This window comes from Podarcis cretensis (assembly GCF_951804945.1).
Source record: "Podarcis cretensis genome assembly, chromosome: 1".
Lineage (NCBI taxonomy): Eukaryota > Metazoa > Chordata > Lepidosauria > Squamata > Lacertidae > Podarcis > Podarcis cretensis.
Window position 1 is genome coordinate 62,447,547 of NC_137170.1, and position 12,836 is coordinate 62,460,382.

Genomic DNA, 12,836 nt, shown 5'->3' on the forward strand with positions numbered 1-12,836 from the left:
AAATGTAAGCAGTCATGGGGTGGGACAAAGATTGCTGCTGATAACTGAGTGGAAGGGAAGCAGAGGTAAAGAAGTAGGGTACAGGTACAGCATTGGGAACAAAATATTGTCTCTGCTGCTCTGTTGGCACCATGCCAACTGCTCCACTACCTCTTTCTCACCCTCTCAGTTACTGGCAGCAACCTCTGCTTGTGATCCCAGGGAGGCAATGCCACCCCATCCTGCCAGTCACTTCTGAAGGTAAGCAGTTGTACATGCACTGTAAAAGTACAGACTTCCACTGGCTCGCTAAGGTGAAGTTAGTTCGGGAGCAATCAGTCGTCTCCTTTCAGCTTTCAAACACTTACACAGCACTGTTATACTGACAGCTCAGCTTATTTTGAGTGGCCTTTTATTTTCATAGCCATATTTTGGGTTTCAGTTTCTTGAGTTCTCTCTCAGAATTCTCTACCTCCTTCCATACTGGAGTATGACCGACAGGCTGAATGAGGTGAAGCCTGGTATTATGTGTCTGACTGAAATATCATTTGTCTACTGGCAGCATTGCCAGATCCATGACTGGTGATGCAACAAATAAACAGCATAGGCTGGCCTAATAAGAACAAGGTGCACATGAAAGGGTTTCCTTCCATTCATTCTTTTAGTGTTCCTCTGGTTTGCTCCACCCTTGTTCCTCCTGTTCTTCTAAATTTCTGTTTAACTGAAACAATTAAAATTAATTCCACAATTGGAGCGTGTTTGGTTTGTCTAAGCTTTCATTTCCTTTGCAACAATAATGATGTGACCACAGATGTAGCAGTATTGTGCTACCACACTCCGGCACACTGGCAAAACACCACAAAAAATAATAATGCTACAACTGTTTGTTTAATCACATCAAGTTTGCATTTAAGCTGTTGTTGTTTTTTTCAGTGCACGTGCCTTTTGCCTTGGTAAAATTCTGTGCAAAGGGTATGAACACATCAATACATAAGTCTTTTCCCAGAGGGGATAAATGACAATCAAATGAGAATAAAGGGAATAGACCATGAAGATTTATTTATTTTAATTCATTTCATTTATGAATCACTTCCCATGAAACATCCCAAAGCAATTTCACAATAAAAACACCAGCAATAAAAACACAGAGAAATACAATTTCCAGGCAACACAGATAAGGAATGGGACAAAACATTCCACTTAAAATATTTGTTGGAGGAGAGAGGTCTTCTATAAGTACCAAAAAGGAAATAAGATAGTGCTTGTCTGCTATGCAATGGGAGTTTCAATGCACAGGTGTCGCCTAACTAAAGTTGCTTGAAAGATGACTCCAAAAATGAAGGAACTATGAAAAAGCATTACACCCTAGAACCTAAACTCTCAAGAGATGAGTTGTTGACCATCCCTCTCCTGGATATGCTTTTTCTTTTATTTAGATACTTGCTTTGTAGAGAGCCTTTGCCTTGGAAGTGTGGATTTACTGAAGCAATATTGGCATGTGTGCTTGTGTATCTGTGCTGAAGACTTTTGGCAATGACCTTTGTTGGTCTAGTAATTAAAGTACTTCTGATAGGAAACCATTTTTATTATGGGATTCCCCATTTGGTAAGCATCCTCATTGATCCTGCCTGAAGCACTTTCTTCTGCCATATGATTGTTTCTACCCACCATGTTGGAGCCCTGCAATATGTTCTACCACATTCAGAAGCATGGTTAGTTTGAATGTGACACAATATCTTTTCTGTTCTGGTGCTCAGGTTATAGAACTCTCTCTGTAGAGAGTTGCAGTTGATTTGCTCCCTTTTAAGCTACGATTTTTTTATTCCATCAAACTTTTAATGTGGTTAGGCTGCAAACCTATACACATTTACCTGGGAGTAAGCTCCATTGAACACAATACTTATCTTCAAGTACCGTATTCTTTTGCCCCATAAGGCGCACCAGCCCATAGGACGCAGCTAGTTTTATGGGGGGGAATAAAGAAAAAAAAATTTATTCCCCCCCCCCCAGGCGCGGGGCTGGGGCGGGAAGCTGCGCACCGACCCCTCTCACTCTCCAGGCTTCAGTGAAAGCCTGCATTCACCCCATAGGACACACACACATTTCCCCTTCATTTTTGGAGGGGAAAAAGTGCGTCCTATAGGGCGAAAAATACGGTAAATATGCATAGGACTGCACTGTTCATCTGAAGATGGTTCTCAAGCTCCCAACTCATTTTAATCTGCTCTGATCTTACAATACTATTTTAAAGCAATTTTTGGATGTTGTTCTTGTTTTTATTTTTGGGATGTGTATTACTCATTCCATAAGCTGCCTAAAATTAATCTATAAAGAAAAGTGAGGGAGGAAAGTTTTAAATGAAAAAATACCTATGGGTTTTTGCTTTGTTGCCTTTTCCTGCTTTAGAACTTGTTCTCGTAAGAGCTGGCTGATAAGCGTAGAGGGCTCCTCGCATGAGTAATGTTGAAGAAAAAGTGCAGCAGCTTCTTCTGCGAAAAGGGCATGATGGAAAGCAGAAATTCCTTTTTTCTCCAACCTTCTTTGACGCTACACAGCTCACGTGTGAGCAATTATTCATGCTTATCAGCCAGCTTAATAAAGTGCTGCATTTTTTTAGTAGATAAAGAGCACAGGTACAGTTTCAGGTGAAGTATGAGCAAAGAGCCATTGAAATTTTAGGTAATACCCATTTTTACTCGCCTCCCCATTTAAAAAAAAAAATATGTTCCTGTTGAAAAATAAAATGAAATTGTTAGTGCCTTTCATTTGCAGATAAAGATAACAGCTCATGCATAAGATTAATGTATATTCATGAGTGGAATTATGGATGTTCATGAAAGCACTACATTAGTGATTGGTAATCAACATCTACTTTATTTCCTTAAAGTTAGCATAGTTGCTAATCAAAGATAATTACTGCATGTCATTTACAGTGTTGATCACTCATTCTTTTGGGGAAAGAACAAACAGTGCAATTTACACTTTAATGCAAGCAGCACCAGAATGAAGGAATAACTGTGGGTGCAATGTTCTGTATTGCAACATGTTGTCAATACAGTTTAGGGATGTTTAAAATAATACTGCTAAGCAAGATGGACTCTGCGTTTTAAAAGTATTTCCCTTCCAGGATTCAGCTCCGATTAGAAATATTAATGACCTAGTTTTTACCAGCTGTGATGAAATGTGGTGAGCGGTTTACATTCTCAAAGGAAAACATACAGTGCAAGAGAGATTTAGACTTCAATTTTATGCCCACTTTCTGGGAAATGAATCCCATCAAACTCAGTTGGGCTTACTTTTGAGCAGACATCTATAGGATGTGTATTGACAGTCAGTTGTAGAAGATACAAAAATGAGACTCAAAATAGATCTGGAAATGTTCTGGAAATATTGACTCCAAAATAAAAGCTTTGAAAATGTGCTTTATATCCTCAACAGCTGCACATTTGTGTCATTATCATTTAAATGCATATCTTGTTATGGGCCTCTTATTAAACTACACCTATGCCTTTAAAAACTTTGGGTGGTATTCTGGGTGGTATTCTGGATGGGGCAGAATAATTGCCCCAGTGGGATAACTGTGCAGCGGGCTTCTCCCGTCTCTCATGGGTGCCCCACACCACCCCCACATCTGTTCCAGGGTGTTGGGGCAATTCCCTAGAACAGGTTTAGGGGTGCATAGAATGGAGAAGGGGGGGGGGAGAAGTCCTGTTGCACAAACATAAGTTGTTGCCTGCAACCTTCTCACTAAAACAAAAGGCAGTGGCCCTCAAAGTTGGATCTCATTCTTTGTTTCCAAATTAAATTATCATGTTATATTTTCCATTGACCTAGTTTGCATGCCAAACCAACCAAGCCGCCTGGGCCATGCAAAGCTAGCAGCTCCTAGATTGGTCATGGTTAGCTAGCAGAGAGCTTAACCAAGAGCCCAGGTTGGGATGACACACTAAGCCGAACCTTGGTTTAGCTCAGTGCAGCACAGTGTGGGCTTGGCAAGTGATAGTTTGACTTACAGTGTCATGGGGACCAGGTAACTCATTCTTACAATGATGTGATCTGGTATAAAGTGCCGATGATGTCTATATATTTCAGAAATGCATTAAAATAAACCAAATAGGTGCTATTTGGTAGCATCCCGGAATTAATGGTTGCTATTCTTTCCCCAAACTTCTTTTCATCTAAGTTATGGACAAATGGAAGAAACAGGAGGAAGGGGAGATCATTGCTCTTATCTTTAGTGTAGGAAAGGGAGAGGCCTTTTCTACTTTAACAGATACACCAGACCTAGACATCATCTTAGACTCAGCAGCTTGTGGAAATTCTTATTTATTCCTGCATCGGAGCCGCCATCGGCTAGCATTTCTCATTTTGTGTACTTTCTTATCTCTAAATATTTGTCAGTGTTCCTATGCCGCTCTCTGCAGTGCCTACATTGAGTAAAAAGAACAGTAACAACTCTTTCTCACATCTTGCTGACATGGGCGCCATGCTGCACTTCCGCCTAACTCTAAAAAGCCCTATTCAGGGGTATAAATAATAATAAATAAATAATAATAATAATAATAATAATAATAATAATTCAGTTACACATAACTGTCATTGTGAGGCTGTTCAACTCTACCACCATTCGTCCCCTGCTGGCCCCTCCGCAATTCTATCCATGTGTTGATGGTATGCCTATAGTGGGGCTGCTTCTTGAACATGCATTTGCTCTCCACATGAACGACAAATGCACATTTGGTAGGCTCTCCCCCTGCATTGATAAAGGGCTGATGCAAGTGTTAAGTTGTGGGTGAACATATCAGACAACACAGCGATTCTTCAAACAGCTCTTGTTTATTCACAGGCCAGAACAGAACTGAACTGAACTGAAAGGTTCAGTCAGCCTGCTTATATAGAGCTCCAGTACAATGTAATTGTAACAATTTTCTAAAACTATCCAATCACTGAACGTCACTTTTGATCCCTTATTTGCATAACTATCTACAGTATCCCCCTGCTGGTCCATGGTGAGAACTTCAGTACATAACACCAAGGATATGAAGGTTTATGCTGCCCTGCGCTCCTGCATCACACAATGTGTGGGGTTACTCACAAATACTGAACCAAACTGCCCCATCTTTTCCTCTGACTGCTAGCTTGCCCATGGTGTCAGAGAAGAACCCCGTGCATCATGCCACCATCCCTTGCTATTCATAGTATAATAATGCTGCAACTTCCTTGCCAACTCCTTCCTGGATGGAAAAATGGCAAATTAGCCTTCATTGCAAGAAAATTTGCCCGAAGAATGAAAATAATGGGGGGTTGGGGGCTGGATTCACCTAATGAGCCCTGTCAGTAGATGCCATGCACAAGAACTTCTGCTTGTGCAATCGGGCTTTTCCTTGACTCCTCCTTTTATACCCCTCCAAATGTGTGTGTGTGGGGGGTAGCCAAGCCCCCAGAACAGCACACAGGGGAAGCAGGGGACTTGTTCCATCTAGCAAGTTTGTGCAGATGGAAGAACTGGAAGAGCACAATGCTTAATTTCACCTTTACATACTAAGCGTTGTATCCAGTGTTTAATTTCTTCAGAGAAGGCCTATTGAAATTAATAGAAATTGCTAACTTAGATCCAGTAATTTGAATGGGTCAGCTCTGAATAGGACTTAGTTGGATACAACCCCAAGAAACTTATTAAAAGTCTGCAACATGGTAGACAAGATTTGGAGTTGCACAAAGCAGGGTATCTCTCTCTCTCTCTCTCTCTCTCTCTCTCTCTCTCTCTGTGTGTGTGTGTGTGTGTGTTAAAAATTAGCAGCATACAAATAAACTGATGATGAACTGATGATGAATGATGCTAATAATGAGCCCAGACTTTGCTGAAAGTGACCAAAGGAGTTATAGGGCAGGCAGTGGTTAGACAGAGTAGGTGGTGGGACAGAGAGAATTAACATAATAAAAAACTTTTAAAAGTTCATTTCATCATGATGCCTTTAAAAGTCTTACACATGCCACAAAGAGATGGCTATGATACTGGTATCCATGCACTTCAGTGCTCTCACCAGCTTTATGTTACAAGCAAAAGCAACATTATCAGCCATAAGTCTTTTTAATATGCCAAGAAATAATGACATACAAAATGTATGCTATAAAATCTTAATACGGACATTCATACGACATAAATTTTGCATACATTTAAATGAGCCCGAGATACAAATGATATTGAGCCTGTACCCCAGGGCATTATCCATTGTCATCTGCAGTAATCCTAATTTGAATATATATTTTTTCTCTATTTTTGCTCATCTTAATTTATCTCCAAAATGAGGCTGTACAGTATGGGGCTGATGTTCACAGATACTAAACTGCTGAAACTCCAGCTGTCTTTAATCAGGATTAAGAGTGAATAGTGCCTCCAAAAGATATGTTTCCCCTGTGAAGAGCAATCCATTGCCAGTGATCACATAATACATGAAAATGTATCCTGCTGGTAAGACCACTTGCCCATTCAGTCCCTTAAAGTAGCCAAAGCAATGTACAACAATGCAGCATTCTGTTCCCAGACTTTGAGCCTCTAGCCCCTGAAGTTACTTTCCTATAGATTAAAGTACTTCCCCATATATTAATAGTATATTCAAGGAATTCTTTTCGAAAAATCTAATATTTGGAATGATCAAGTGCACACCCAAAGCTGTGAATTCTGCAAGGCATTAACCTCTGTGAAAGAACCCCTGTCTGGCTATTCATTTCCCCCCAAGAGTGCTTTCATATTGGACAGAATTTCAGGATACTTACTTTTGTTTCATGTTTAATGCAATACTTCATGTCAACAACGTTGTTCCAGACTAACGTCCCTTTCACTATACAATTGACATGTTTCTTTTAGGGTGCCTCACAGTAGGGGTCCTTGCAGAGAACATTGCTGTGAGCTGGCTTCACCTAGCAAAATATTGAAAAGGGTGGATGGAGAGGGAGAGAAAGAGAAAGAGATGGATAAGTTTTTCTGGGGAATTGCCAACAAAATATTTTGCCCATTTACAGAACAAGATTTCAGATTGCTCTTGATAAGAAGGTAGCTTTCCTCATAGGGAAAGACTTACAGAAATAAATGGGTGGGTGGGTGAAATAAATAAAAATAGAAATTGAAAAGCAAAGCAAGATATATATTTTTAAGCAGTAGACTCATTCGCTATGGCTTACAGCTAGGAGGTGTTCATGAATATGAAAAGAAAATACAGTCAAGATAATAAAAAAAAACCTTTGAGCCACAAATTATTGTGAACAAAAGAGGATGGGTTGAATTCCTTGTGAACAATGGTGGCATTTTTATTGACGCCACTTCCTCCCAGTTTTCTATTTCTAGTTTACTGAATCAATGTGAATAATTTAGAAACAGGATATTTAGAAAAGGCACATATCTGGAAAAGGCAGTGCTGGCCCTACCATTAGTAGATACTGGTGGGTTGTGATGAGGTTTGGAAGCACTGAGCTGTGTGGGCCGTGCAGCCGGTGGCAGAGGAAGGGGGCGGGGGGCAGTCCGCCCCGGGTGCCATCTCTGAGGGGGGTGACAAGAAGGCACCCTGCCGGGGGGTCACCCCACCACCCTTGGGCGCGTTGGCATGAGCCACCGCCATCGCTCCGCTGCAGCCGCGTACGGAGAATCCTCCGCTGCCATCCATGCGGTGCTCAAGCGGAACTGTCAGCAAACTGCCTGGCAGCGCATGCACAGCAGTGCTACTTACTTTGCTGCGCATGCACCCTACGTACGGCGTGCACGCATGTCCCGCCCCCCAACACCCCACACCGAGTGCCGGTTCCCCTTCCTTCGCCTCTGCATGCAGCTTGTCTTGTACCCATGAACTAGCAGTAACCACTAGTTCTATCAGTTTCAGTACATAGAATGGGAGGAAAAATGTAATCTTGCCCTTCTCCTCGGGCAGCAAACTGTCTTGGGCTGGCTGCGCTGTTTTGTCTGTAAACTCGGCATCACACTATCAGATGCAATAGATATCAGATGCTTTCCCCAGCCTTGTGGCCTCCTGGTGTTTCGGATTACAATTCCCATCATCCGTTCCCACTACCTGGGGCTGATTGGAATTGTAGTGGAAACATCTGGAGGGCCATAGGTAACCCATCCTTGTTTTATTTTCTGACAAGAATTGCTACCTATTTTTTACAAAAATATATAAATCAATAAATGTTTTCTTAAGATATTATTGGGAAACTGAGAAACAGGAGAGAAGTAGCTCTCTGTATTTTAGGAAATGCTAATGCAGCTGGTTGCAAACGCTAGAAAGGCAACACAGACATCAGCCTGGGATTTGATTTCTCAATCTGGAGCTCACTGTAGATCGGTCCTGGGTGGGTTGGCTCACAAGCAGCCCTGCGGTGGTATTAGACTATGGAGAACTGTTATGTGTCAGCGTGCATTTTACACACACTCCTCATAATGAATTATGAAGCGGCAGGACAGCATCTTTGTGGGAATGGCAGCGAGGAATAGAGCTGGTGTGTGTGCATTAAGAGCGAGGAGTGAGAAATGGGAATAAATATCACACCAGCTCGCTGAAATACAGCTTGATCTTCTTGAGTTTCCATTGGCTCACCTGGGAAATGAGGATTACAACAGCCTCATTTGGAACGTTGGAGTCTTCCTCAATTAAAGGAAATGGCAAAGAGCAGGAGATCTGAAAGAGAGTAAAACTTTGTCAAAGTCAGCACACTAACACCATTGCGTGTTTCGCTTCTCAAAGGTTCTGTTTTCAAACAGAACTAGCAAGAATATTAATTCTTCATGCATTACAATGCCATTGTTTCTTTTGAATGCTCGTAGACTTAGGATGGAATTCAATGTAGTACTAAGGAGATTGTTCTGTTGGTGCAAGGATTTCTGGCTGTATTGTGGAATAGCGGCCCTTTCCACCACCCATATGCTGTTCTGGGGGTTCTCCTGACCCCTTCAGAGTGGATGTTGGGAAGGGCAAATATGGGTGTGGGGAGATGAAAGCCCCATTGCATGAGTGGCAGTCCTTCTGCTGGTTTCCGGTAGTGGAACTAGGTGCATAGTCACACAACAAAAATTCCATTCTAAACAGAATATATTCTGGTTCTCATCTCTTAGTGATTTTACTCTTTAAGTCTTTTTCCTCAATCAGTTTTAGTGTCTTTTAAAATCACATAAACTGCATGGGGGATTTTATTAAAGGGCGTGGTATGACTTTCTCTGACAAACGAGCAAGCATAGGTTGTGCATCATAGTTCTCTATCTGAATGTAGTCAATGGAAGGCAAAAGAGAAAGCTGCCCTCCCACCCTGCCCACAACAAAATGGCAGGACACAAGGCGCAGCTGTTGCTTTGCCAGTATATCTCTTCTTCCCTTCTCCGAGTGCTCTGTTAGGCTGCAATCCGGTGAATACCTTTCTGGGAGTAAACCCCATTAACGTAAATCCATTGGGACTTGCTTCCAGGTAAGCATGGCTAAGATTAGACTGCACAAGGCATCTCACTGGCTTGGGGAAAACTAAATTGACTATAGATTCTTTTTTTCATATCATTAATCAAATGAAGAAGTGCTTTGGCAGTGATGGATCTGTTAGGCAGGCCTCCTTACAGAGGTGAAAGCAGTTGTTACAAGAGTTGAAAGTTTGTTTTTTTGATCCTTATGCTGTAGATTTACTGGCTTACTCAAAATCAAAAGCAGTGTAGCTTCTAAAAACAAAAGAGTTGATTAGTTATTCTGCAGGCAAATATTTATTAAGCACTGTAAAGGTTTGGCCTACCAGAGGCATGTTACACCAAGCCAAGATCCCTAATCTATCTACATTGTTCCATTCCTGGAATGGAAATGATGTTTTCAGGCCGAGCCCTACTATTAGGCAGGGTACAGCAGTGAGACCTGATTCAGGTGGCATATTTTGCATGGTATCATGCAAAGGCGGCAAACTACCAGCTATTTCATTCATTTATCTTCTCCTGTAACAGGTATTTGAATTTTCTGCATCATCCAGCAAAACATCTTTAGCTAACTCTGCATCCACCTTCAGAGTATTATTGTAAAAGTTTATGTTGGAATAATTTTGTTTGTCAAAGTATCTAGCATTTCACACATTGTTGGGGCCTTGTATGAAACACACTTTCTTAGCAAAAGTATGCATTTCAAAGTGCAGTGAGCTGTGCAATATGACCATTTTAATTATGCAAGGCCGTAAGAGACTTTATGAATTACATTGCAAAAAGGCATAATAATTCCTCAGTTGCAATTATACAGCAAATGAAAAATCTTATAAGGAAAATGAGGTTCAAAGGGAGGCCAGAAGAAATATCAACATGTGTATATACTGTACAAGGACACAATCAATATTTAATTGTCTCAAATGATCACAAATGTACATAGATACCTGCTGTTTCCAGGGTTGGATGAACCAGCTTCCTAAGCATTTAATAGTGCCAGGTTCTGTCTAGGTTTGTAAGGCTTTATCGAGATTTGGGTCTTTATTATGGGTTATAGGGGGCTCCAACATAAAAAATATGCTATACTTGCTGTCCGCATAGAAAAGACAAGTGGCTTCCTTATTTCTTGCAGCATATAAATGACAACAAAATGGCCCACGAAACAACATAATTGTTCTTTCTTTGCCAGAAAAACATAAGAAGCCATTTTAGGTTTTAGCTCTTTGGTTGCATGCAGGGCCAGCACAAGACATTTTGATGCCTGAGGCAAAGGAAAAAATGGCATCTTGACTCCATTCCATATAAAGAAGTCAACCAGACTGGAAGCTGGATCTTATTTCAGCAGCACCCAGTTTCAACAGCAGTGGGTCAGCATCCTCTGTCACACCTGAGGGCAGTTGGCTATTAAGGAGCACATTGCTGGCCGCACTGCTCTGTCCTCCAACAGAGGGAATGTTCAGGGGGCTCGGAAGGAATGGCCAGGAGACTGATGCTGCTGCCATTCCCACCCCCCAGCATCGGCCACCTGAGATGGCTGCTTGACTCTGCTTAATGGTAGGATGGCCCTGCATGAACAGTAACAGAAGAGCTATGTGAAATCCTTGAGGAGTTATGTAACTCTACATGGCTTGGCCCAATGGGTTGGGTCCCATTGCACCCACCACCGAAGCTCTTTGAATTAGTGGAAGCAGCAGTTGGTGGGAAAGGGTGGAACCAATTTTCACTGGTTCTCCCTTTCCCATGCAGCCCCCTAGATTTGCTCTAAAGATTTGGAAGAGTGTGGCAGGTAGCACAGAGGAGTGCAGAAGGAAGGGAGAATTTATAAAGAGCACCTCCCTTATGGAAGCTTCTGCTGAGTCAAAGATTCTTCCATATGTGGATGGACAGAACCCCAGTGGGCCTGCAGGTATTTTGTAACCAACTATCAATACTCAAATACAAAAGTAGAGACTGAGAACCCCGGCTGTAGAGTTGAAAATATTTTCTGTCATTCTTCTCTCTGATTGGAAGATCTTTACATGTCAAACTTCAGCCTTCTAAAGAGATGTTAAGATGTTTGTTAATGTCATTATTGCCTAAATTTGCATATTTAACATTGACTTTGAAATGGAAATGCTTTTTAAAAGATGAGAATTTTCTTCTTCCAAAGATACTTCTGCACACCTGGTCTTCCTAAGTCAGCAAAGGGGGAAAATTAAAACAGTATGAATATGTAAAAAAATTTCCCAGAGCCATCCGTGCATGAAAGCCATGTGTTAGGAAAATGAACAAGTCTAAATGCTAAATGATGTATTTGAAAAATGTAAATGTTATAAAATATTACCTACATTATGTGAACCTCGCATCTCAGAAATGGCTGATTATCTGAATCTACCATGTGTCTCCCATCTAATTAGCCTGTGTAAATAGCACTGCTATATAAACCTCTAGTTATTAAGTTATTTGCATGTTCCACAGCCATTAAGTTAAATGATTCCCCCCCTCTAAAACCAAGATGCTCCAATAGAAGTATATAAAAGTTTCTGGGGTGTGCTTACCAAAAACTGAAAAGGAGTTGTGCTATTTCATTAACAAACAAACAAACAAACAAACACCATACCATCTGATCCACAATACGACTCATGTACTTACTGTATTTTTCGCTCTATAAGACACACTTTTTTCCCCTCCAAAAATTAAGGGGAAATGTGTGTGCATCTTATAGAGCGAATGCAGGCTCCATGGCTTCAGTGAAAGCAACGCGAAGCCTACGGAGCACACCGATCTCTCTTACTCTCCTGGCTTCGCTTCACTGGAGAGGCACTGTGCAGCTTTCCCTCTCTGCGCAGTTCCCCTTCAGCAAAGCGGGAGGAGAAATGGAAGGGTCTCTGTTTCTCTTGCCGCTTCACTGAAGGGGCGCTGCGCAGAGAGGGAGAGGGTTTTTTTTTCTTGTTCTCCCCCTCTAAAACTAGGTGCGCCTTATGGTCGGGTGCATCCTATAGAGCGAAAAATACGGTATTCATCTTACTCTCTGAGCCTGAGGGCTGGTTTAAAATGTGATTGATGGAAGTGCCCCTGTGATGCCTGTAGGTGACACCCCTTCTCCATAGGGAGATTTCTCATACTACGTCCTACCATTGGTTCAGCTAGCACAGAACTTTCTGCTCTTAATGACAGCAAATCCCCAGGGTTTCAGAGAAGTCTTTCTCAATCCCATTGGGGAAATGTTGGGGGTTGTGCCTGAGCCCTTTTCCATGCAAACCAGGAGTAGCACCATTGAGCTGTGGCTCTTCCTGCCCTTGACCCAGCCTTGCAGAATCTAGAGTGTATGTGGTTTTCAGATCCTGGTACAAATAGAATACATTGCAATAGTGTGCATTGAAATGGATGCACTGGAACTAGGCAGCTTCTGAACCAATTAGAAGAACAGCCACAGGTAAATAGC

At 41.7% G+C, this 12,836-nt stretch overlaps 1 long non-coding RNA gene across 2 annotated transcripts in view; it reads right to left on the minus strand.

Annotated features, from left to right (window-relative positions):
* Positions 1 to 2,141: 2,141 nt before the first annotated feature.
* LOC307216801 overlaps positions 2,142 to 12,836 on the minus strand; it is a 117,733-nt gene continuing 107,038 nt past the window's right edge. Inside the window, exons 3-5 of one of the 2 annotated variants that reach the window (XR_013839323.1) lie at positions 8,568 to 8,648; positions 6,757 to 6,900; positions 2,142 to 2,582 (exon numbers count right to left, since the gene is read on the minus strand). This is a non-coding gene — a long non-coding RNA (uncharacterized lncRNA). Of the gene's footprint in view, positions 2,583 to 6,167; positions 6,901 to 8,567; positions 8,649 to 12,836 lie in introns of those variants that run through there. The other variant, XR_013839324.1, reaches the window with a different exon arrangement.